This window comes from Pinus tabuliformis, chromosome 1_1 (assembly GCF_031772625.1).
Source record: "Pinus tabuliformis cultivar Carrire ecotype Pingquan chromosome 1_1, CPIR1, whole genome shotgun sequence".
In the NCBI taxonomy this organism is placed as follows: domain Eukaryota; kingdom Viridiplantae; phylum Streptophyta; class Pinopsida; order Pinales; family Pinaceae; genus Pinus; species Pinus tabuliformis.
Window position 1 is genome coordinate 380,275,783 of NC_142297.1, and position 24,139 is coordinate 380,299,921.

A 24,139-nucleotide genomic window follows, 5' to 3' on the forward strand; every position below is an offset into this window, starting at 1 on the left:
AGGTAGCATTGGCTATATATGACGCCCCTCAAGTTACTAATTTAACTAAGCAAGTACCGACTTGGCATGCCTTGCATTGAGGTATGTAAAGGTAAAGGGAATGCTAAGGTGGTAATTTGATGCAAAGCAAGGGTGAATTATGCCTCCCTAAATGCACATCATGAGACTGTGTTTATGATTTGTGATTCTGAAGCTACGAGAATACTAGAGTGTAAGCACAAGAGAGAAGCGAAGCATATTGTTATCTAACATTTAAAATGGTGACTTGTTGATTGATTTCTCATTCAGAATGAAGAGAAAAAATTTGATGATTGGGGGAGAGAAATGATGAGTGTTCTATTGAGTAAAGGAAATACATCATTTTGAGGCCATGGATAGATCTTAATGGTCTGGGATGCCAGTGTTAGTAAAACCTTACCTAAATGCCTTATGACTACCACATGGATGAGTGCTACACTTACATTATTCATGCACTAACCAAAGGGAGTTGGTATAATATTCATGGTTATGGGTGCTTACAAAACTGGGTTTTCATATACCTATGAAGTGAAAGGGAAGCAAGTACCCTTTCTTCAAGATAGGAGTAAGGATGTAAGCTTTAAGCCAACCGACAGAGAATTTTTTTTTAAAGAATACATTTTACACATCCTGTGTCCATTAGTATGAACCGGTTTATAAACATAGTGTTGTATTAATGTCATAACACTTCTAGAAGTTGTTTTGATTCTCAGAAAACATGTTGTATATTGTCGTCTGCTTCAAATTTTTCATAAGAAATAGTTGGTCCTTTAACAAGACCTGAGTGTGCCAACATGGACAAAAGAAGAGGTTATTAGCATTGCAAACCCTCTTCTCAGATCAGTATTTCAATTTTAAATTTACCAGAAATTGGCAATAAAAGATATGATGTTCTAGAAGCTAAAAGACCAACAACATAGGAATCTACAACTTCTTACCTCTATTGTGGTCATGTTTAGCTTGCCCCACCAGAATGGTATCAAAGTTAAGGTGAGGGCAAGGTATCAGAGCTAAGGTGAGGGCAAGCCTAAGCAAGGAAGAAAGAAATCACAAGAAGTTTTTTGACAACACTAACCTTCTTCCTCTTCAAAGATCAGTCATCTTGAAGCACTGAAATGCCTACTGCAAAATTCTAGGTTGCAGATCCTAGAAAGGAAATGAGATCAAGGCCTCATCAATCAAGCATCTATACGATAGAGCTCTCTGTCAATTTGTTGGTCAAATGATCCATATCTAAGGCCTTTTTTCATGACTACAGCCAAGAAGCTTTGGTTGCTTTAGGGTCAAATCGTCTATTATGAAATCACCCTTGAATTGAATTTAGTTTGGAGATAGTGTCTTACTCAGAATTCCTTCTCTATTATAGGTTTATATAAAATCATATCTGAAGCTATAAAGTTCCTAGCATCTAAGATCATATATATAATATTATTCTTGAGCTCATTGACATGCCTTTGGCCTTGTATTAGGGCTTTACCTGTCTCACAAAAAAGTATAAAAGGCTACAAAAGGTGAACTATCCTCAGCCCTTGGACATCAATCAAGAGGGTTTGAAAAATAGTGTTCATGGTTTTACATTGGGTGGATGCTTATTGAAGGTAAAGGATCAACATTTGTGCATCTCTGAGATTCTGGTATCAAAGGAAAGGGGGTTCATGACAAATAAAGATCATTTCGAGGATCTTGAAATCTAAAACACAATGTTCTAAAATCTCATTTAAATAGGTATGACTGTTATGGGTGTCCAAGCCAAATGCATCTCAACATTTCTTCTCATATCAACTCATTGAGGCAATCAAGACACACACGTGGCTTTAGCCTAGAGCCATCACTTTTTATATGATTTTTACATCTTGGGTTTAAAAAACCTTGATATACTCTAATTAGTAATTTCTAGTACCCATGCTCGGTGAATGCTGCACATTATTTTTCATAGCTGCCAAATTTGCATTCCATCAGTTAAAGCTAGGATAGAATTAGTCTTAGTCAAAGAAGTCTATTTTATTTGATGGATTCAAATTGAATTTAATTTACTACAGTTTTTCCTTTCGTTTAATTTACTTTGGTTTCAATAACCATCAAATCTTCCAAAGACATAAATTCGATAATAGAACTGGACTCAGATAGAGACTTACCACTGCGAGAAAATGGATCCAATCATTCCCAAGGCTTGGCAGGTCGACAAGCTCCATTTATGTTTTTTCCCTCTTCCCCAGATTTATCAACGGCCTTTGCTGTAGTAGCCTTAGAGGGGTTTTTGTTTCCTGTGCTAGGGAAAATGTATGATTCCGAAGGGGATGTCCAACAACTGAAGCTTTTTCATTAGTTACTCGAGTCCAGAATTTTTGGAATAGGCCTATAAACCTCTTTCACTACCCTAGAGGATAAGGAGACAACCTGTAGAGAGAAAGGGGCATTTTTTGGGTGACAGAGGAAAGGAAAAGCCCTGTTTGAACCTTATGTGGGTCTAGGGTTCCATAGCGAAATCAAGGAGCTACACAAGTTCCAGTTAGTTGTCCCGTTCCCTGCACAAAACCCCAGCAATCCCCTACCTCTATCAAACTAGAAGGGAAAAATAGGATACTCATAGAAAAACGTTGCTCTCCATGGCTAAAACCTCCTCCAGAATTCAAAAATTCATGGTTTGAAGAGAATTGAAGAAAAATCTAGGGTATGAACAAAATTGTGTCACCCATTGTTTTTCTTCCATTTTTGAAAGCACCTCGAGGGTGCTCCTTGAGGGTTTGAACAAAAATGGCATCACCCACCTCGAAATTTTATTTGGTGACTAGTATACGGGAAACAAAATGTCTTAAATAAAGTTATTAAATTGCTATGGTATGTTTTAACAAGCTCTTATGAAAAAAATATATATATATCTTCTAATGCCTCTCAATATCTTGCACAGGGAATTTTGATTATGGTAAATTTAATAAATAAAATGAAATTTTAAGATGAATTCATGTAGTAGTGATTCAATGGAATGGAATCATTTTTAAATGCTTTGGAAACTTTTTTTCACGATGTTTTCATATATATTTTTTTTCTAGAAAGTTTCACCTTTTTCAAAGGGGGAAGAGGCTATAGTCTCTTGTAGTAGTGATTCAATAAAATGGAATCATTCTTAAATTTTTCGAAACCTTTTTCCATGATGTTTTTAGACATTTACCCTTTTTCTAAAAAGTTTCACCACTTTCAAAGGGGCAAGAGGCGACAGTCTCTTGTTGCTCTTTCACAAAAAGTGTCATGTCACTCCTTGTTAAAGGGACTATAGTGACAGGCTTCAAAATGTAACATTCTACCATGGTTTGAGTCTAGATTTTAAGCCAGTGAGGTGAAAGGGTCTCTAAGCTTGTTTAGGTGTAGAGTTAAAAATGAACATTTCACTATCATTCTCATCTTCAAATAAAAACTCATGGAAGAGCTCAGTCTTCTCTTTTTATCAATCTAATACATAGTTTACATATGGAAGAGGGTATATCTTGGCTACAAACATGGGCTATAATATTTGGGGCGGCATGGGATAGCAATAAAAAGGTCTGTTGACAAATGTAGATCCTCCCAATCTCCCCCTGTAGGAATAGGCCTCGGCGCAAAATGGCTACATGAATCTTCAAAGGAAATTTAGGATGAATATTGTGCTCACAAGCTGAATTTTCATGAACAAGAGATGAGAAAGGATATTGTTGGAATGTTTAAGAAGAATTTAAAGCAAGATATGTAAGTTCAGAAACCCCAAGGAGAAACCCAAGATAAACATATGAGCTCTAACCCTCGTCCTGAGTCATCCAATGCTACTTCTTAACAAAAAGTCTATTATTGGTGTTGGTGGATAGAGAAAAAAAGGAGAGGGATTCTAATGATAGGGAAGGGAGAGTGAAGATGAGATAGATGAGATCGAAGTTTCCCCTAGACAATGCCATTTCCCCTATCCCCCAAAGTCTGTTTCCTCTTCTTAATGAAAGGCATATTACATTAAATATATAAATAATTATAAGCCATGCATTTTGATGCCCTTGTACATTCCTTTTTATTAATGAAAAATCTTCAACTTACAAAAAAAATAACACACTATAAATAAGAAAGCCCCCATCGATGTTATGCACTACTTTAAATGAGTTTAATAGCCTTGGATGGCTCTAACAATCATAGTTGAATGTATATGATGTTAACTAATTTAACCAACAAAACATGCCTTCGACAATGGTAACTAGACTTACACTCCATTTACTGCATTAAATAATCAAGTGAGGCTTTAATAATTGTAACCAAACATACAAGTCGGTGAACAAGTTAACCAACCTAACACAACTTTAATAGTGATAACCAAAATGTACATGTTACTAATCAATTGACCATTGTGTCATGCCTTTAACATGTGCAATTGAACATAATTGTTGTTGATGGGGTTGACTTATCCAACATATCTCCCACAATTGTAGTCAAACATGCATGTCGATTCGGTTAATCTCCTAGATAATGTTAATCAAAAATACATATTAATATCCAACCTAAGATGTCACTAATAGTGACAATGGAATGTCCATGTCAATGGCTAAGCTAATTGACCTTATATGTTGTTCATTGAGATGATTAACACATAGCTCACTAAGCTGACCAAGTCGACAAATGATTGGTTTTGTCATTGAACTAACATGTCTTTAATAGACACAACTAAATGTACATGATGTTACACCAGTAAACCATCATGACATGCCTTTAACAGTAGTGACAAACTATGTAAGTTCTGGATTGCGAAAACCAAACTAATATACCTATGATAATCATAATTGACCATACATGTTTGTTTTGATCAACCATCAAGTTTTCCCTTGCTTCTATACAAAATTAAGCATTCCATGCAACTCTCAAAGTAACTTTGATACATATACAAAATAAGTTTGTATTTACATGTTTGATTTGTGTTAAACTGTTTCCTCCTTCAAGGTCACAGGATTCAATCCAATGGAAATTAAGGTATGTACACATCCATAGATTAAATAGTTAAAGCATTGAATGGAGGGCATCCCTTGTCTCACAAACAAGGGGGTCTCATATGTCAACTTGGCAGTTACCTACATTATAACTTAATATTAAATATATTGTTAAGGATATTACCCCTTGACTAATTAGTGAAGTATTTAATATTGGATGAGAGAGATGTAAGGCTGAAATTTTGGCTACCACGGGTTAAGTTTGGTGTTTGTATTATGTTAATGCAAAATTAGATTTCACACCTCTCCAGGAATCAATCAAAATCATTTATGCATACCAATCAAAGGTATTCAGTAGATGGTTAAAGAAGTGGTTGGGAGGAGTTCACTGTCGTATCCATCCAAGGGTTTCCACACTAGAGAAACAAGGGCATGTGTTTGATATATGGGCTAATGTTTGAAAGATTGCTATGAGGAGAGGAGTTGGTGGGAGTCCTTATTATGAAAAGGCCCTCCACCTCATTGTTTATTTCTTAAGGTAGGCTTGAAATAAGTGATTATAAATATATGATACATATAATATGAAAACCACTCACAACACAACAATATTGAACATTTTCATGAGACATAACTTAATTTATTTTCAATATATTTTTGCTTTAAAAAATCCAGGATATGCTACCATGATGTAACACAATGATTCACCAATATTGGGCACCAAACAAATGACTTGGACCATAGATGTTATGTACGATGAGAATCATCCATTATAAGCTATGATTATTAGCCACTCTGACACCCCTCATTTATGGTCACTCATTGAACATGCTCATGAAATTTGAGATCATTGGACATGGCTAACATGGTTTGGTTAACACAATCTAGTATGGCATAAGGGCCTTGCCTACAATGCAAGCTTTTTAACACCCTTTACAACAAAATTGCTTCACAAAAGGCATTTGACATTGATTCATAATTTTGCCTTTGTATATGAGAAAGAAACTAAATGTTACTTCTCCCTTATCCAAGATAATTCTCTTGATTACAAATTGAACAATGTATCATGACATTGCCTTTCTCTCTTTTTGTGAACTTGCTCAATTAGCATCTAGATACCTTGTGAGACAAAACTCAATGTATGTATTATATTTGGTATTGTGTCAAGTATTCAATTTTTATGTCCTAATCTTGTGTTAATGGCCTTCCAATGCATGGTTAGTCTTGAATTAAAATTTTGACATGGAAAATCCGAATTTTACAATTTTGGCAATCAGAGGCACAATGCTGGGACAATGTGTATCCATCTTGGTGGACAATGGGGCAAACAAAATTTCTATTGATGCATAGTTTGTGGAGTGTAGAGGCATTCATAGATTGAGATATATCCTAAACAATGTGGGCGAGAGAGGATTCCCATGCTTCACCTCAGTTGTCTTCTTGATTGTTGGTTTGATATGTTGAGGATATGGTTGATGGTTTTATATTGAAGTCAAAATCCTTGCTTGACCCTTTAGCCAAAGAGGTGTCTCCTAAAGTATCTCCAATAATATCCTATGAAGAGTCATAACATTTAAGCTGGAATTATGGCCCACCATGATCATCTAATAATTAATTGAAATAGCACTAAACCCCAATTTAGGGATTGGGTGAATTATATGGTGGGACTATGCTAGTGGGAACCCTAAATAAATGACTAGGAAACCCCTTGATTTTCTACCTTGATGTCATTCATCTCCCAAATTTCTTGTTGGATACACAAGTCCTAGAAAACATGACAAGGAAGATGAGAGGGAGTTGACAAGGACATTAGGTTGTCCTAGAACATCATAAAGTGCATCCACATGGATGAACATGGAATGTGAATTAAGGCCTCAAAGTATACTAGAGTGTTAGACAAATAGGGTGCATCAAAATATTTTTGGAGTGTCCCAAAGGGCAATATACAATTCTTATCTCCTCTAAAATACAATATACATTTATTGTGGTGATAGTAACCACAAGATTCTTAGAACTAGTGGTATAGTTTTTGGTCATGAATGAATATGTGGAAAAGAAATCTAAAGCTTTCGACTCACTGGTACAAAATAGTTCATGGGGCCGAATCAAAATTTCAAGGGACATGTCAAGGATCTCTGGTAAAATGGGGTTAGTAACCAAAGGATACCTTTTAAATAATTTAAGGAGAGTAGGGAATATTTAGAGGAGGCCAGCTCAAGAAACCATAAGCAATAAAAGGGGGAAAGTATCTAACAAATATGGTTAGAGTAGGCATCAAAATCCCCATCCTTGAATGAAATGGTTGTTTACACAGGGCTCATGAGAGAATATGGGGTGGAGGGTAGATTGGCATGGTTAGAAAATGAGAGAAGGGTTTTATCTACTAAAGGAATATGGGATCCAGGTTATGTCTAAGTTCACAGAGGCCTTTAACTTTTTTGACAAGGACAGAGGTGGATGTAACACATCAAAGTAGCTTGGGACAATAATGCATCCTTTGGGTCGAACCCCTAATGTATATTGGAAGTGGTCCAAATGTTTTATATTCAATAATCTAGTGCCAAATACAATAAACCACAAAAGAGTAGTTCTAATCTGCTTGTAAATGGAACATATTAAACACAACATTCCAAATTGATTTTACTCTAGAGAATAAAAGAAATGGATGATTCTAGTCATCCATCGCCTCCATACAGAGTAAACAACAACCAGGCCCATTCTATCCTTTACGACACAGATTGTCCCATGCCAAGATGAAGCCGAAAAGATACATTTATTGATATTCTTAGGCAGAGCGAAAATATGAAGCCAATATATAGAGATGCTCTGAGGGACTGCTCGAACTAGAGTCAACTTGCCTCCTAGGGAGAGCCTCTTGTGTGCCCATGATAAAAGTATATAGTAGATTTTCTCTACAATTCAGCTCCAATCCTTAATTCCATAATAATTAGGTTGGAGCATAAATCTAAGATATTTAAAATCTGCATCCAATGTAGTGGAGATGACACCAAAAACATGATAAATCTCCAGTACCAACGCATCATCTGGGTAAGAATAAATCATATGAGATTTAATATTATTCATAAGGAGTCCAAGGACCAATTAAAAAAGGTCAATCTACCAAATAGTAACACATCATTGACAAAAATCAAAGGAGTAACTGTGACTTGTCTATCTACATACATGTAGCCAAAATTACATTTAATCCATCTACCTCCACACCTACAACCAAAATTACCACCCTTGTGAATTTTGTGACTAATTCTTCGAAAATCCAATATTTTATCCTCAACGTCTTCTTCTCGCAAAAGTTGTCATAGATATTTTGAAGTAGGCATATTGTCTACTAACGAATATTCTGTAATTTGCCTCCACCATCCTTGTAGAAATTATGGTGTATATTTGCAACTACTCATGAAGTTTTAATCAAAATCATAAGACACAAGCCTACTATACTGCTCTCTAGAAGTTAATTCACAATTTAGAACAAAAATTTCATACATGCAATAAGAAATAACACACATGCACACAAAATTTTTCTTAAGGAAAACAATATGCTAAAAACCCCCATGTCTGTTTACACTAATATGATCAATAGAAATTTATTGCAATTTATTTTCTCAACTGAGCACAACCTACAAGTGAATAACCTATCTCTCTGCTCATTGAGAAGCTCTAAGCCAGACTTAGAAAATTTCTACCTCTGCTTGAGCCCATATTTTCTCACGCAATTCCTTGAGAAATTAGGCCGCTATTATTTAGGAATTTTTACAAAATGGATTGTGAAGTTCCCAAGGTTGATCATTTGACTGTATGCAACACCTGTAGACTCAAGGCTAGTCTAAAGTTGATGTTACACTGCCTTGGAATCTCCACCACAGCTGGGGAACTCAAATTCTCCATGCATTAGCTATTTTGGGTTGATTGATTAGTTAACTGGATGATCACTGAGTTTGACTGAAGTCGCAATGCACAATTGGCCTTCCACTAGTTCCTCAAGCAGTTGGAATTAGTTTAACTGAAAATAACTTGAGATAACTAACTCTGATTGTTACAAATTAACAATCATACATGCTTAACTGAACTGTAACTCCTCCAACTCGAATTTACTATGTAAACCAGGTGACACAAGCCTGGTCGCACAAGTTAACTACATCCAAGCTATTTGTTGATGTGGAAATTCAATTTTTCTCAATTTAATCAAGGAAAAATCAAATTGATAATTTATTGGTACATTTTTTAAGACTCCCTCTCTGCAAGAAGGGGATTATCAACCACCCCTATCATGCACCTAAGGAATTCGAACTTCCCTCCTGACAAAGATTTTTTCGAAATGTCAACATCATACTCCTTTATCAAAATGGAGTGTAGCAACATCATCTGCCTCTAGACACAATCTCGTAAATGGTGATATTGGATATCTATATGCTTGTATTGATCATGAAATATAATCTTCTCAGAGAGATTGATGCAACTATGATTATCACAATTGGATCCATCATCTGACCAAATACTCCAACAAGTATCTTTCTCATCCATATCGCCTCACATGTTTCTTGACTTGCAGCCATGTATTATGCTTCTGTCTAGCTAAGCACCACAGATCTTTGCTTCTTGTCGTACCAAGAAACAACTACAAACCCAACACTGCATCTGTGAAGAAACACAACTTCACCCCCTCTAATCATATATACCATAGCCCAAACTTGATAGTTCCTATGAGGTACCGTAAAACATGGTTAGTTGCCTTCCAAAATAGTTTGGTTGACCTAACCATAGCATGTCTTAGCTCGTTGACTGCACATCACATATCTGGTCATATGTTCACAAGATACATGAGTGGACCCACTAGCTGTCGATAAATGGTAGCATCCACTTCACCTGAAGTGGCATCCTCCTTCCTCTAGTTGTTCGTTAGAGGTGTTTCCATGGGTTTACAACTCTCCATGCAGAATCTCTGTAGTATCTCATTTTCATACTTGCCTTGAGAGACAAATAATTACCCATCACCTTGTCATACTTCCAACCCGAGAAAGTAGTGCATGAGACCCATGTCCTTCATTTAAAATTCCCTTGCAAGGTCCTCCTTGCAAGATATGATCAACGTCTCATCACTAGTTAAAATAAAATTATCAACATATAAGAAAATAATAAGAAATTTACCTTCTATCCATATGTGATGAGGTTTACATCTGGTTCACTTATGGTGAAGCCCAAAATGGTGAGATAACTATTGATCTTGGTGTACCAAGCACAAGGTGCTTGGTTGAGATCATACAGTGCTCACTTGAGTTTGCACACATGAGACTCTTGATCAATTGTCTCAAAACCTTTTTGTCACTCTATGTACACCTCCTCCTTAATAACCCCATTTAGAAATTTTGTTTTCACACCCATCTGGTGGATATTCCAACCCATCTGTGTAGTGAGACGAAGAATTGATCTAATGGATGAGTACCTTATTACAAGAGAAAATATCTCCTCATAGTAAATTCCCTCAGCTTCAGAGTAACCCTTGGCCACAAATCTGGCATTATACTTCCATATCCTTCCGTTTGTTGCCTGCTTCACCTTGAAGATCCATCTCAAACCCACTATCGATTTATATGTTGTTCTTGGGATCTTTACCCAAGCATGGTTCTTTGCAATGGATTCATATTCCTCCACCATTGCATCAACCCATACGGGTTTCTCTATTTCTTCCTCAGAATAGGATGGCTCAATCTCTATAAGCTCAATCATAAGAGCCATGTTGCCAGTTTACCTCTCAGGTGACCTCCTTTGCTTACACAAATTTGAAGGATATCCCACATTCTCCCTCGCATTCTACACAAGTCTAACAACTTTCTTAGTTATTTTTCTGCCTTCTCTGGAGGTTTTGCTTTAGTGAATGTCTCCACTATCTACTCCACAATTTGTGGTTTCTCTACAACTTCTTGAGGTTCCTCTTTTTGAGCTAAAATCTCATCTTTTGGTGGCATCTAAATCTCCCTCTCAAGAGAGCACCACATAGATTTCTCCTCATCAAAATTTACATCCCTTCACATAACTATCATTATGAGTGAGGGCAAGTACACATGTTAGTTGTGGGGAATTTTTGTGTAACCCACAAATACCCCGAATTTTTCTGTTGACTAAAGCTTCTTCCTTGATTCTTTGGAGACATGGCAGTAAACAGAGGCTCCAAAAATCTTGAAGTGCGACACATCCATCTTTCTTCCCAAAAAAAGCCTCCACCGGTGTAATATCATGCCAAGAATCCAATGAGAACTTCAGTTCTACAAACAAACTGTTGTAATGCATGCCTCAACCCACAAATGCAGAGGTAGGCCTTGGTCATGAAACATCACCCTTGTTGCTCCCAAAATGTTATGGATATTTCTCTCAACCACCCCAGTCTGATGTGGGTTGTGTGGTGTTGTCAACTCTCATCGAATGCCTACTTTCGCACATAAATTTTTAAATTCAGTCAACACATACTCACCTCCATTATTGCTCAAGAGAGCCTTCACCTTCTTGTTGGTTTCTTTCTCAAACACTGCCTTGAATTCTATGAACTTGGATAATGTCCCATCTTTCTTCCGCATGAAGAGATCCAAAACTTATGTGAGAAGTCATCAATAATAAGGACAAAATATTTGTGTCGGGTAGTGGAGGCTATAAACAAAGGTCCACAAACATCAAAGTGGATCCTTTCTTGGATTGCATGTGCTTTGTTGTCCCGATCATGAAATTCAGATTTTATGTACTTTCCCAAGGTACATCCTTTGCATACATCCTACTGCTCAAGTGCTCCTTTAGGGAGGCTAGTGGATATTTGTTGTAAACTATTCGAGGTGCCATGATGCAAATGGCCAAGGCTTATGTGCTAAATTTCACCTATATCATGGCCCTGCACTTTCTCTTCCTTAGTTTTTAATGCAACACAATCTTCCACATCTAGCTTATATAGATTCTTCACACAAACCTCGATCTTCTTAACCTGTCTCATGGCTATGTGTCTCAGAAAACTGCAATAGAGAAGAGATTTTTCCTTAGGCCTACAACAAACATGACATCCTTGAGCCTGAGAGGGGAGCCTGACTCCCTTTGAAAGTTGACTGTACCAATACTGGTCATGTTGTACCTTCCATCATCCCCTAGCTTGATGTACATATGGAGATATTTCTCCTCCAAGTCACCGAAAAGTCTCTACACCCTGTCATGTGGAACAACGTACCTGAGTCCTAGTACCACATGCTCCCCATCACTATGTTGGACATGCATGCGATAAGGGTAAAGTCAAGGTCGAACTATGAATTCAAGGCTTCACCCACTATTCCTCCTAAGGTCTTCTCACTTGCCTCTTTCTGTCGGCACTTCGTGGCATAGTGCTCATATTCATGACAATGGAAGGATTTAATTTTTGACAAATCTTTCTTCTTTCTCCCTTGGTTGGATTCTGGTTTGGTTTGAAATCTCTTCCTCTTTTCCCTTCTTTCCCTTTCCAACCAATGCAAATTTTTCTTCATCCTTGCCCTTGGATGAGGTCCCATCTCTACTATTCTACCTTATTTCCTCTTGTACCAAATCATACCATAAGTGTTCCCAATTCGGTAGTTTCTCCCTCCCATTCACTTAATCTGGATAGTTATGCCAACTCTTGGGAAGTCTCACAAGGGATATTCTTACCAAGTCATCCTTTGAAAGAGTAACATCAACTCCTACAAGCACATCATGAATGTGTGTGAACCTCCTCAGATATTGCAGCGTAAAGTCATTCTTCTACATCTTGATATTTCAAAGTTTATCCTTGAGCACCAACATTTTGTGGTCACTACTGTTCTAGAATAGATTTGTGAGTGCCTACCACATTCCATAACAATTTTCTTTCCCATGGAGATTGCTGACAATGTGGTCTCGTACTCCCTCCAATATTATTATCCACACCTTGGATACAACTTTCTTCGACTGAGCAAGGTTTTGGTTATCGAATTCTGCTAGTTTTATAACATCTCCCTTGATGTATTCTAGTAATCCATTGTCATCAAATACCTCCTCCATGCGATCCTTGTAGTCAATGAAATTAGAGTTTCCTTCCAAGGAATACTCTAGCCTCAGCCCGTTGAAGGTCATATTTTCAGTTCCTAAGAGCTCTTGCTACACTGAACTGCAAATTTGAACCTCCTGAGAAACAAATTTGAAATTCATGCTGTAATGTGAATCCTGCTATGATGCGATATAGAAATTATGGTGTAGATTTGCAACTCATCATGAAGTTTTTTCAAAATCATAAGATACAGACCTACGCTACTACTCTACGAAAGTTAATTAACAATTTAGAAAAAAAAAACCAAACATGCAATAAGAAATAAAATACATGCACACAATATTTTTCATGGGGAAATCAATCTTCTAATAACTCCAATGCCTTCTTGCATCAATCTTATCAATATAGATGTATTAGAATTGATTTACTCAACTGTGCACAACTCGTAAGTGACTAACCTATCCCTCTGCTCACTAAGAAGCTCAAACCCAAACTTTGGCAAATTCTATCTCTGCTTGAGCCCCTATTTCCTTGTGCAATTCCTTGAGAAATTAGGCCCCTATTATTTAGGTTTTTTCCAAAATGGATTGCACAATTCCTAAGGTTGATCATGTGACTGCATGCAACACCTGTATGCTCAAGACTAGTCTGCAACTAATATTACACTGCCTTGTGTTAGGATATTCCAACACATAGGATATAGTTAAGTTCAACTTGGTCTAGTTTAGAGTTAGGTATAGAGTTAGGTAAAGTGTGTTTCTTTACCGTTGTACATATTGTAACTTACAATCCGACGGTCACGATATGTAGTGATCCGACGATTCATTCTCTCCTCGGTATTACCGACACTTGATCCGTGGCTTGACACCCGATTGGTCCATGAGTTCTATTTAAAGCGCATGGAGGGTCATTGTTCGGGTAATCCGTGCATGAGAGAAGCTTATGTAAATTTTCATTCTTTGATTAATAAATTGCCTGTAGTACCCACGTTGGGACAGGCCGTGGACTGTTTCCCTCCTTGCACTCTGAGGGTTTTAACCACGTCAAAAATACTGGTGTATTGATTTGAGATCTGGTTGTGAGCGGTGTCCTTTTGGTGTTCTTTCTGAGGAACTTACCCTGTAAATTCCTACATGGTATCGGAGCTATTTGAGGGCCGCGTCCGTTGGTGATCCAAATCTGAAGCCGGTAGAACTGCATGCGGCTGTCGTTTCCTAGATCTGCTGTTTCTGACTGCTTTCGGGCCGAGAGGACTGCTCTGTTGCGTTCGGAGCATCTGTTCCAGTGAGGAACCCCTTTTGTTTCACGCGAAAAGGTTTCCGGTACCCCTAGCTGCGTCATTTTTCAGATCGGGAGGTATACAGTGTTTTTTGCAGTTTACTGTTATTTTCTCTCTGCTTATTTCGGTTTCGGTTTATTTAGACTTTTTTTTTAACCGGATCTATACCTTTCATTTCTGCGTATGCTCTTTTCCCTGCAACTCTCTGCGATCTGGGCAAATCAGAAACAGAAAGGAAGGATTTTTCTCATGCGTATGCTCTTTTCCCTGCACCCTAGTGTGATCTCGGAAAATCAGAAACATTGAGAAAAATATTTAGTTTTTCGGCTAAAGCTAACTTTGAGATTGTTTTTAAAATTTCTAGTTTTTTGGCTAAAGCTAACTTCGAGCCACAAGGTTCGTTTTTCTTTGCATATTCGTGTTGGGTTTTGTGTTTTGTGTTTTGTAGGGAAAAAGAGCTTTCTCAAGGCAAGCACGCAAACCAAGGCCCCCCCCCCTCTCTCTCTCTCTCTCTCTCTCTCTCTCTCTTTCTCTCAAATTTTTTGTATAGATCAATTGGTTCAAAGCTATTTTAAGAGAGTAGAGGTCTTGGGTTCAATTCTCCATTTTGTGGGGGCGAATTTTTTCATTCCCGCACATTCGCGCACTTTGCCGGCAAACGTCAACACTTTTTTTCAAAAAGCCATAACTTCTTCATCCGGAAGCCTTTTTCAGAGCCGTTTTTTTTTAAACTGCCTATTTTTTCGAGATCTATCCATTGGAACACTTACTTTCAGCATCTTCAGCTTCAGTTTTTTCAAAAATGGAAAGTCCATGCCAAGTCATTCTTGACAGCGCTAACTACTTCCAATGGGTGGCCTACATGGAAGATTTACTTAGAAGTAAAGGTCTCTTCAGAATAGCCACAGGCCAAGAGACGAAACCAAAAGATGAAGACAAGGCTGCTAAATGGGAAAATAGACAAGATCAAGCACGTGGTTTGATAGGGATGTCTATTTCTCCTGATCTTAGATTCCACATTGCAGAACTTGAAACTCCTCATGAAGCATTAGAAAAACTCGCTAAAGTTTTTGGGATTAAAAATGAAATTAGAGCCCATCAACTTGAAAATGAGTTGCTTACTTTGGATCCTAATAATTTTTCTTGCATTGAAGATTTCTTGTCCAAATTCAAGACCCTTAGATATCTCTTGGAAGGTGTTAAAGTTAAGAAAGAAGATGGTAACCTTATTTATTCCATCCTTACTAAATTGGGACCAGCCTACTCTGTATTTGTTTCCACCTTCCATTCTACAAGGGAAGCTTTCATTTGTCAAGGAAAAGACTACAAGCCCCCTTCCTTTGACTCCTTTTGTGATTCCTTAATAAGAGAACAAGAAAAACTCTTACACCTTGGTCTTCTTAATCTTGGAAACTCTTCCACGAAAGCGTTAGCCGCCCAGCAGCAACCAAATTCAAAGAATCCTAAGAAGTCATATCCTCAAAAGAATGGTCCTAAACCAACTCAGCCTCAAAATGAAAGATCATTTCAGCAAAATGATAAGACCAATAAAAACAAATGGAAGAAGACTGATAGACATTGTAACTTTTGTAATCGAGATGGCCACTTAGAATCTAAATGCTTTAAGAAGATGGAAGCCTTGGAAGCCGCAATGAAGAAACATAACATCCATGTGGAGCCTACTTCAACTTCAACTTCCGGAATGGCACTTTCTGCATGTCGTTGTCAATCATCTCAGTCTGGTTATGCATTAAATGTATCTTCTTCTTCTTCTCATTCTCATGAGTGGCTCATTGATTCTGGAGCCTCTTATCACATGGCCAAAAACCAAGCCATGTTTTCTTCTTTAAATGATTGTAACACCAAAAATATATATGTTGGTGATGATAGATCTCTTAATGTTGTAGGGACTGGAACTGTTCATCTAGACAATGGTCAGTTTAATGATGTATTATGTGTTCCAACCTTATCCTGCAACCTTCTATCTGTCTATCAGATAACTCATTCAGGTGAAGGTAAAATTGTTGAATTTTCACCTCATGATGTTGTAATCAAGGATCTAAAAGATCCTAAACAGATTCTAGCTACTGGTCTTGCTGATGATTCCACAAGGTTGTATAAGTTTCACAACTTTGGGTCATCTAATCTTCCCTCAGTATTTGTTGCTCATAATGATGAAGTGAGCAAACTTTGGCATGAGCGATTTGGTCACTTAAACTATCGCTCCCTTCAGCATCTATGTAAAGAAAATATGGTGACAGGTCTTCCTATGGTATCTTGCAGAGATGGTGTTTGTTCCGGATGTGTACTCGGAAAACATCATCGGGACAGTTTTGACAAACGTGCCTCTTGGCACGCCTCAGCCCCTTTACAGCTTGTGCACAGTGATTTATGTGGTCCTCTTCCTGTTGCTTCATTCTCTGGCTGCAAGTACTTCTTAACTTTCATTGATGATTTCTCCAGACGCACTTGGGTATACTTCTTAAAACTCAAGAGCGAAGTATTTAACACATTTTTGGCCTTCAAAGCCTTTGTTGAAAAACAATCTGGACATCAAATTCTTAAGCTAAGAACTGATAATGGTGGAGAATATGTTAAAAACACATTCATCAACTTTTGCACCGAAAATGGAATTCAAATGCAACATACTGTTCCATACACTCCACAACAAAATGGTGTAGCTGAAAGGAAAAATCGCACCTTAAAGGAAATGGCTAATTGTATGCTGCAATCTAAAGGACTCAGTCTTAGTTTTTGGGCCGAAGCAATTAATTGTGCAAATTATATAATCAATCGCACTCCTACTAAGGTTCTAGAGAATATCACTCCAGAAGAAGCTTGGAGTTCCATTAAACCAGATGTAAGTCACTTTCGTGTGTTTGGAAGTGAAGCATGGGCCCATATTCCAGATGAAAAGCATAAAGCTTTAGAACCTAAGAGTGAGAAATGTACTTTTGTTGGATATTCTGAAGATGTAAAAGGTTATAGACTTATTCCATTTAAGTCCAAAAATGTTATCATTAGAAGAGATGTAAAATTTGATGAAAATAAATCGGCCTGCGAGCCTAGTCCGGCGGATGTGCCACCTCTTCCTATCTCTTCTACTTTTGAAAACATTTCTTCTTCAGATGATGAAAGCGAGGATGATAATCCTCCCCCACCTTCTCAGGATCCTCAACTTCCAAGATGGGTCCGTGCTACTCGGGATGCAGCAGGTGATCTTGCCGGTGATCCTACAGATCAGCGACGTACACGTTCTCAGTTTGAAAGAGCCTCTTCTTTACTGGCTCAAGCTCCAGTAAATCATGATCCTGACACTTTTGCAGAAGCTTCAGGCCATCCACATTGGGAAGCAGCTATGAATGAAGAATATCATTCATTGATGACAAATGATACATGGGATCTTTTCCTCTACCAAAGGGACGCAAACTTGTTAGATGTAAATGGGTTTACAGAACCAAGTATGGACCAGATGGGAAAGTTGATAAACATAAAGCTCGTCTCGTTGCTAAGGGCTTTTCACAGGTTGAAGGCATTGACTACACTGAAACCTTCTCCCCTGTTGCCAAAATGAACTCTATCCGCCTTGTTCTTTCCCTTGCTGCCTCTTTAAAATGGGAAGTCCATCAGATGGATGTTAAATCTGCCTTCTTGCATGGGGACTTGCAGGAAGAAATCTATATGGAACAACCCATTGGCTTCATACAAACAGACTCCAGCCTTGTTTGTCGACTTAAGAAATCCCTTTATGGCCTCAAGCAAGCTCCTCGGGCTTGGTATGCCAAAATGGATAGCTTTCTTTTAGAATCTGGCTTTTCTAGGTGTCATTCTGACAATACTGTCTACACCAAGAAAGTGGGCAACTCTCTTATCATCCTTGTTCTTTATGTTGATGATCTTATTCTTACTGGTAGTGATCCCAACCTTATAAACCATGTGAAGTCCAGCCTTAAAAAGAAATTTGAAATGACAGACTTAGGACACTTACACTATTTTCTCGGTCTTCAAGTCTTGCAATCCAAGGAGGGTATTTTCCTTTCCCAGTCCAAGTATGCTTGTGATATTCTTCGTCATTTTCACATGGAAGACTGTAAGCCAGCCCCTTCTCCCTTTCAGTCTGGAGTCAAACTTTCAGTCTCTTGTACTTCTCCTGAAGTTGATGCTACCTTATACCGTCAACTTGTAGGAAAACTCTTGTATTTAACCCATACTCGTCCTGATCTTTCCTTTGATGTTGGCCTTGTTGCTCGTTTTATGCAAAACCCCCGTGAAAGTCATTGGAAAGCAGCTAAAAGAATACTTCGTTATGTTCGAGGTACAGTACAGTTTGGGATTCATTACAGTGCCAAAGCAGCTCCTCTGTTAGTTGGTTTCACTGATTCTGATTGGGCTGGTGACCCTGATGATCAGAAGTCTACTGCCGGTTATGTCTTCACTCTTGGTTCAGGACCTATTACATGGGCTTGTAAGAAACAAGCTGCCATTTCTCTTTCGTCAGCAGAAGCAGAGTATCGTGGTGCCGTGGAAGCTAGTAAGGAAGCCTTGTGGCTTCGTCAGATCCTATCAGAGTTTGGCTTTGAGCAGCAGCATCCAACCACACTTTGGTGTGATAATCAAAGTGCCATTCAGCTATGCAAAGATCCAGTCCAGCATCAGCGCAGCAAACACATTGAACTACACATGCACTTCATCGAAAGCTCATTCATGACCATGTTCTTGAAGTGCAATATTGTCCAACAGATGATCAGGTTGCAGACATCTTCACAAAGGCTCTCACAGAGGCGAAGTTCACTAAACTTCGATATATGCTTGGAGTTCAGGAAGTTGTCACTAAGGGGGGATAGGCCCTAGTGCCTCCTTCCTTCTCCTATTGTGTCATATTTGTAAATCCTTCAATCCTATCCCAAGTTGTTCTTAAGGGGGGATGTTAGGATATTCCGACACATAGGATATAGTTAAGTTCAACTTGGTCTAGTTTAGAGTTAGTTAAAGTGTGTTTCTTTACCGTTGTACATATTGTAACTTACAATCCGACGGTCACGATATGTAGTGATCCGACGGTTCATTCTCTCCTCGGTATTACCGACACTTGATCCGTGGCTTGACACCCGATTGGTCCATGAGTTCTATTTAAAGCGCATGGAGGGTCATTGTTCGGGTAATCCGTGCATGAGAGAAGCTTATGTAAATTTTCATTCTTTGATTAATAAATTGCCTGTAGTACCCACGTTGGGACAGGCCGTGGACTGTTTCCCTCCTTGCACTCTGAGGGTTTTAACCACGTCAAAAATACTGGTGTATTGATTTGAGATCTGGTTGTGAGCGGTGTCCTTTTGGTGTTCTTTCTGAGGAACTCACCCTGTAAATTCCTACACCTTGGAGTCTCCACCATAGGTGGGGAACTCAAATTGTTTGCATGCACTAGCAATTTTGGGATGATTGATCACTTAACTAGATGATCACTGCATTTGACTAAAATCTCACTGCACAACTGGTCTTCCACTAGTTCATCCAACTGTTAGACCTAGTTTAACTAAAAAGAACTTGAGATAACTGACTTTGACTGCTACAAATTAGAAATCACACATGCTTAATTGAACTCTAACTCCTCCAACTCGAAGTGATTGATTAAAATGGGTGACACAAACCATTTTATACAATCTAATTGCATCCAAGTCGTTTGCTGATGTGGAAATTCAAATTTTCTCAATTTAATCAAGGCAAAATCAAATTGAGAATTTCATGCCACATTTTTCAACAATCATTCAAGTGAATCTAATCCATGTTGCCAATCTAGCACAACAATTTGCTAATAACAAAAACCAATGTATATAAGTAGCATTCAAAATAAATAAAACAGTAAAAAAACACATATTAAAACACAGTCGATGGAGACCTCGAAAATTACTCCAACTATGTTACAGCCCATTAACATTCTTCGAAAGTGCCTCCATCGCTCCTCTCATGACGCACACTTTTGTTTTCAGCCTCCATTACCCTAAATCCCATTAGTTGTTGTCAACCTCCGTCACTCTACTTCCCAAGGAAACCATCAATAGCGTAAAGACGAACCCCTAATCCTTTACCTTTTGTATTAGCACATCATATTGAAAATTTTAAGACAAAAGATTTATTTTGTCTTAAAAAATTGTCTTAAAATTCTCATGCATGTAGTAGTCTAGAATGCAATGACATACTTTAGGAAATTGGTTTACTAAATTATTTCCTAAGGTAAAAGAAGGTTTTAATATGTAGAAACTTATCCTACATGGTGCATTTTGATCAACCTAGTAATACATGACTAGGTGATCACTTTTTGGGTGATAATAGATTGTTGCCCAACATAAGAGTTTGAGGAGCACATCGTATGATGTAAATATGTTGTAACTTCAATTTCGAAAAACGCCGAAGGGAAGTCATAGGGAGAGATAGAGATCACTCAAATAATAGGAAGGAGTGAGGTTGGAGGGGGTAAAACCTACCTGTGAGATAAAAGTTTCCTTTATTGACGAGTACAAGATCTCAATAAGGCGAGGGAGATATACACATACCTACGAGATAACCGAGTACAAACGGTAATGGTGTGCCTAACAATCTAGGTCTGAGCTACATAGTAAATGATACATGATATGCTGGCATCAATGAGGCAAAAAATGATACAATGAGATAATGATCCCCATATACATAATTTCCTCGAATACAGTGGCCAGGATTGATAAAATTAAGTATGTTGATTTGAGTACATGAGACATAATTCCCCCACATTGGTGTGGTGAAGGGGGGGGGGGGGTGGAGATCACAACCAAAGAAGCCCTGATGAATAGGATAGGTATTTAAATATCTCAATGGACCATTTTAAATAGAGTTTCATGTTGTGAGTTATGCAATCGGCGGAAACAAAGCCATTTAAATAAAAATAACTTCTTCTGAGGCTAGATCATAATTTTCTGACATCTAGGTATGTGAGGGGCTACCTGAAAGGACATCCCCTCATGAGGTCTAGAACATCTCACACACACCTCAGAAAATATAGGAAAATCTGCTAGATCAATAAACCACCAAGTGTATGTTTCTTGATCGAGGGATAATGAGTTGAATTTGAGCATGGGAGAAAAAACCAAGTAAAAGGGAAATAAGGATTCACGTTGCTTGATTAGAGGCACCAAGAATGGATGAAAGATGAAACCAAGGTACACCATCCTCTAGACTACTCTCCTAGAATAAATGTGTTGATGTTAACAAAAGCAGTCCCACTAGAGTTTATGAAATTATGAATCCTCAACAAAGGCACAAGGATCATAGTATTATGGCTAATAACGATTAACATCGGGGACGATAATTGGAAGATATGGGGACTCTTGGAGTTATCATTTACCTTGTCAAAGCATAACATGCAAGGTTGACCTTGTAGTGACTGACACAATTCCATAAGGGATGGTCAATTACTCAGACGGAGGATTTTCAAAGGCACATGAGGATAGATGGAGGTCAAATATAAGAAAAATGGGATGAATGCGACACATAGATGGATAATATATTCTAATAGGACTCAATGGGACTTTAAACAGACTCCATAGATGTAGTGGTGACTCATCTCTAATGATTTGAGGAAAGGTGACTATATGATGCTTCCACATGGGAAAGGCCTGCAGCGTGCCATAATAGAATGAGTAAATAGTGATTACTCAATACAAAACTTGACTCATAATTCTAAAAGTTCAAAGGAAAAATGGTACAAGAGTACATGTGACTCATATTAAGAGATTTGACTTAATGCGCCAAGGTGAGACCTCATGGAAAAAATGGCTTTGTGGCAAAGTTTCAAATTACGAGAAACATGGAGACCCATTGTGGAGATCGATGAGAGAATTCCAACAGTGCTAACAGTTTGTCAAACTGAGCTACCATTTACTCGTAATGGCCAAAAAAAACTAGATTTTTTCCTATAAAAGGGCTTCTTTCCTGTAATTCCAATTCATTTGTACATTGATTTGTTGGAGAATTTAGAGAAGAGTAAGAGTTACTAAATCTTGGCGAGCTCGTAGCAGAGTCATTGGATTTCGAATCTATGACTTAGTGGGTGGCCTTACTTGTCTAGAAATGGCCTTAATGCCTCTTGGAAGGATCATTTCTCATGAAGAATTAAGGAAAGAAGGTTTCCATTTAATTTATGAAAAAGAGACATTATGTATGGAAAAGATACAAGTTAAAAGATGTTTATTTTTAGAATAGACAATATCTGCTATCTCTCTCTCATCCCAATCCCAAAATCAATGAGGAATATCATTTAAATTTAATGCCCCTGGCTACATTGTTAAGATATAGTTAGGATTCTTAAGAAAATAACCCAGAAGGTAACACAATTCTTGTTATTGTTAGACCTATGCATTACAGATTTCTCTAACATCCACTTTAACAAGCATCTTTCCATGTGCTCAATATTCTCAATAAAAATAACATACTTTGTGGTGTTGATGAGTAATTTCTATTAAGTTTCTACTTTTATGGATCTTGGGGAATTCCTAAACATAAACTTCTTAGACTAAATAAGAAGCGATTGATTTGTAATATTCTTTTTTTTGTGGATATGGTTAAAGTTGACAGAATCTACCCATGGTATTTACCATGGTAGTTGCCCATGGCATTGACCCATGGTATTTGCCTTCATTTTTCGAGTGAAAACAATAAAATAAAGTCTCTAGAGATTCAACGAAGCCTATAAAAGGGGATAGGAGCCTCACAATGTAATCATCGAGAGTTATTTATCTATTTTTCTTTTGTTGAGAGCTTGTCAAGGCAAGTTCTAGTTGATCCCAAGGATGAAAACCCCATGGGATTAATTTCTCTGGTCGATCCATCGATGATCTAAGATTGTGCTTCAGCATCTTTAATTTCTCTGTTGATGGGAAGCCATACATGCCAAGGCACAAGCTTTAGTAGTGCCTCCGTGGGCATGTAATTTTATTTATATTTACATATATAAGATGTTGCATTCTCAGATCTTTATTTTGTTCGATGTTTTTACTGCAAGAATTTTATTAGAACACCTACAATGTACAAAAACTGATTAAAATTTTGATGATTGGGAAATTACAGTGGTATCAAAGCTGTGCATCCTGCCGGCCTTTGGGTTTTATTGGAAAATTCTAAATTATTTGTAGGGTTATTTGGAGGTTTCATGCAGGGAACTTTGGTGGAATTTATGCTCACCTGAGCCAACATTTCCATCTTCGATGGTATTTTGTATCATCCTAGTTGGTCCTATTTTTCGGTTGATTGGAAGGAGAATTTTCTGCACTATTTTGAGATTTATTATTTTATTTCAAAAAGAAGAGAAAACATTACTTTTCCAAATTTTTAGATTGGACCTAGGTCTACGGGGTCGAGATTGAACCCCTATCAGATTTGAGGGTCTCTTTTCAATTGTATTGCAAGGCTGTGAGATTTGTTGTAGGAAGTACTACCATCTTGACTATAACTTGATTACAGGTCTATAGAAATCCAACGGAATAGTTCATCTCCTTCTAGTGGGTCAAACACCAAGGGTTCAAAGGCTAAATTTTGAGCACAAGTATCATATCAAATTATATCCGTTTCATTTCAAGATCAATGGTATGAATATATTTTTGTAATCTATATTGGAAGGAGGCTAGATCATTTAAATCTAAGGAGAAGACCCTGCCTTTCAATGCCATTTTTAACTTTCTCATAGATCTAAAGTGTCTCCTTGAAATAATCATGGATTGATTTCATTGGAGGTAAAAGAGGTCAAATTGCAAAGGTTGGAAGGTCGAGTTTCTAAACTTGATCCCAAGGAAGAATATAAATTGTTTAATCAAGCTCATCCTAGGATTGAGGTTGAACCCATAGCCAAACTTGGAG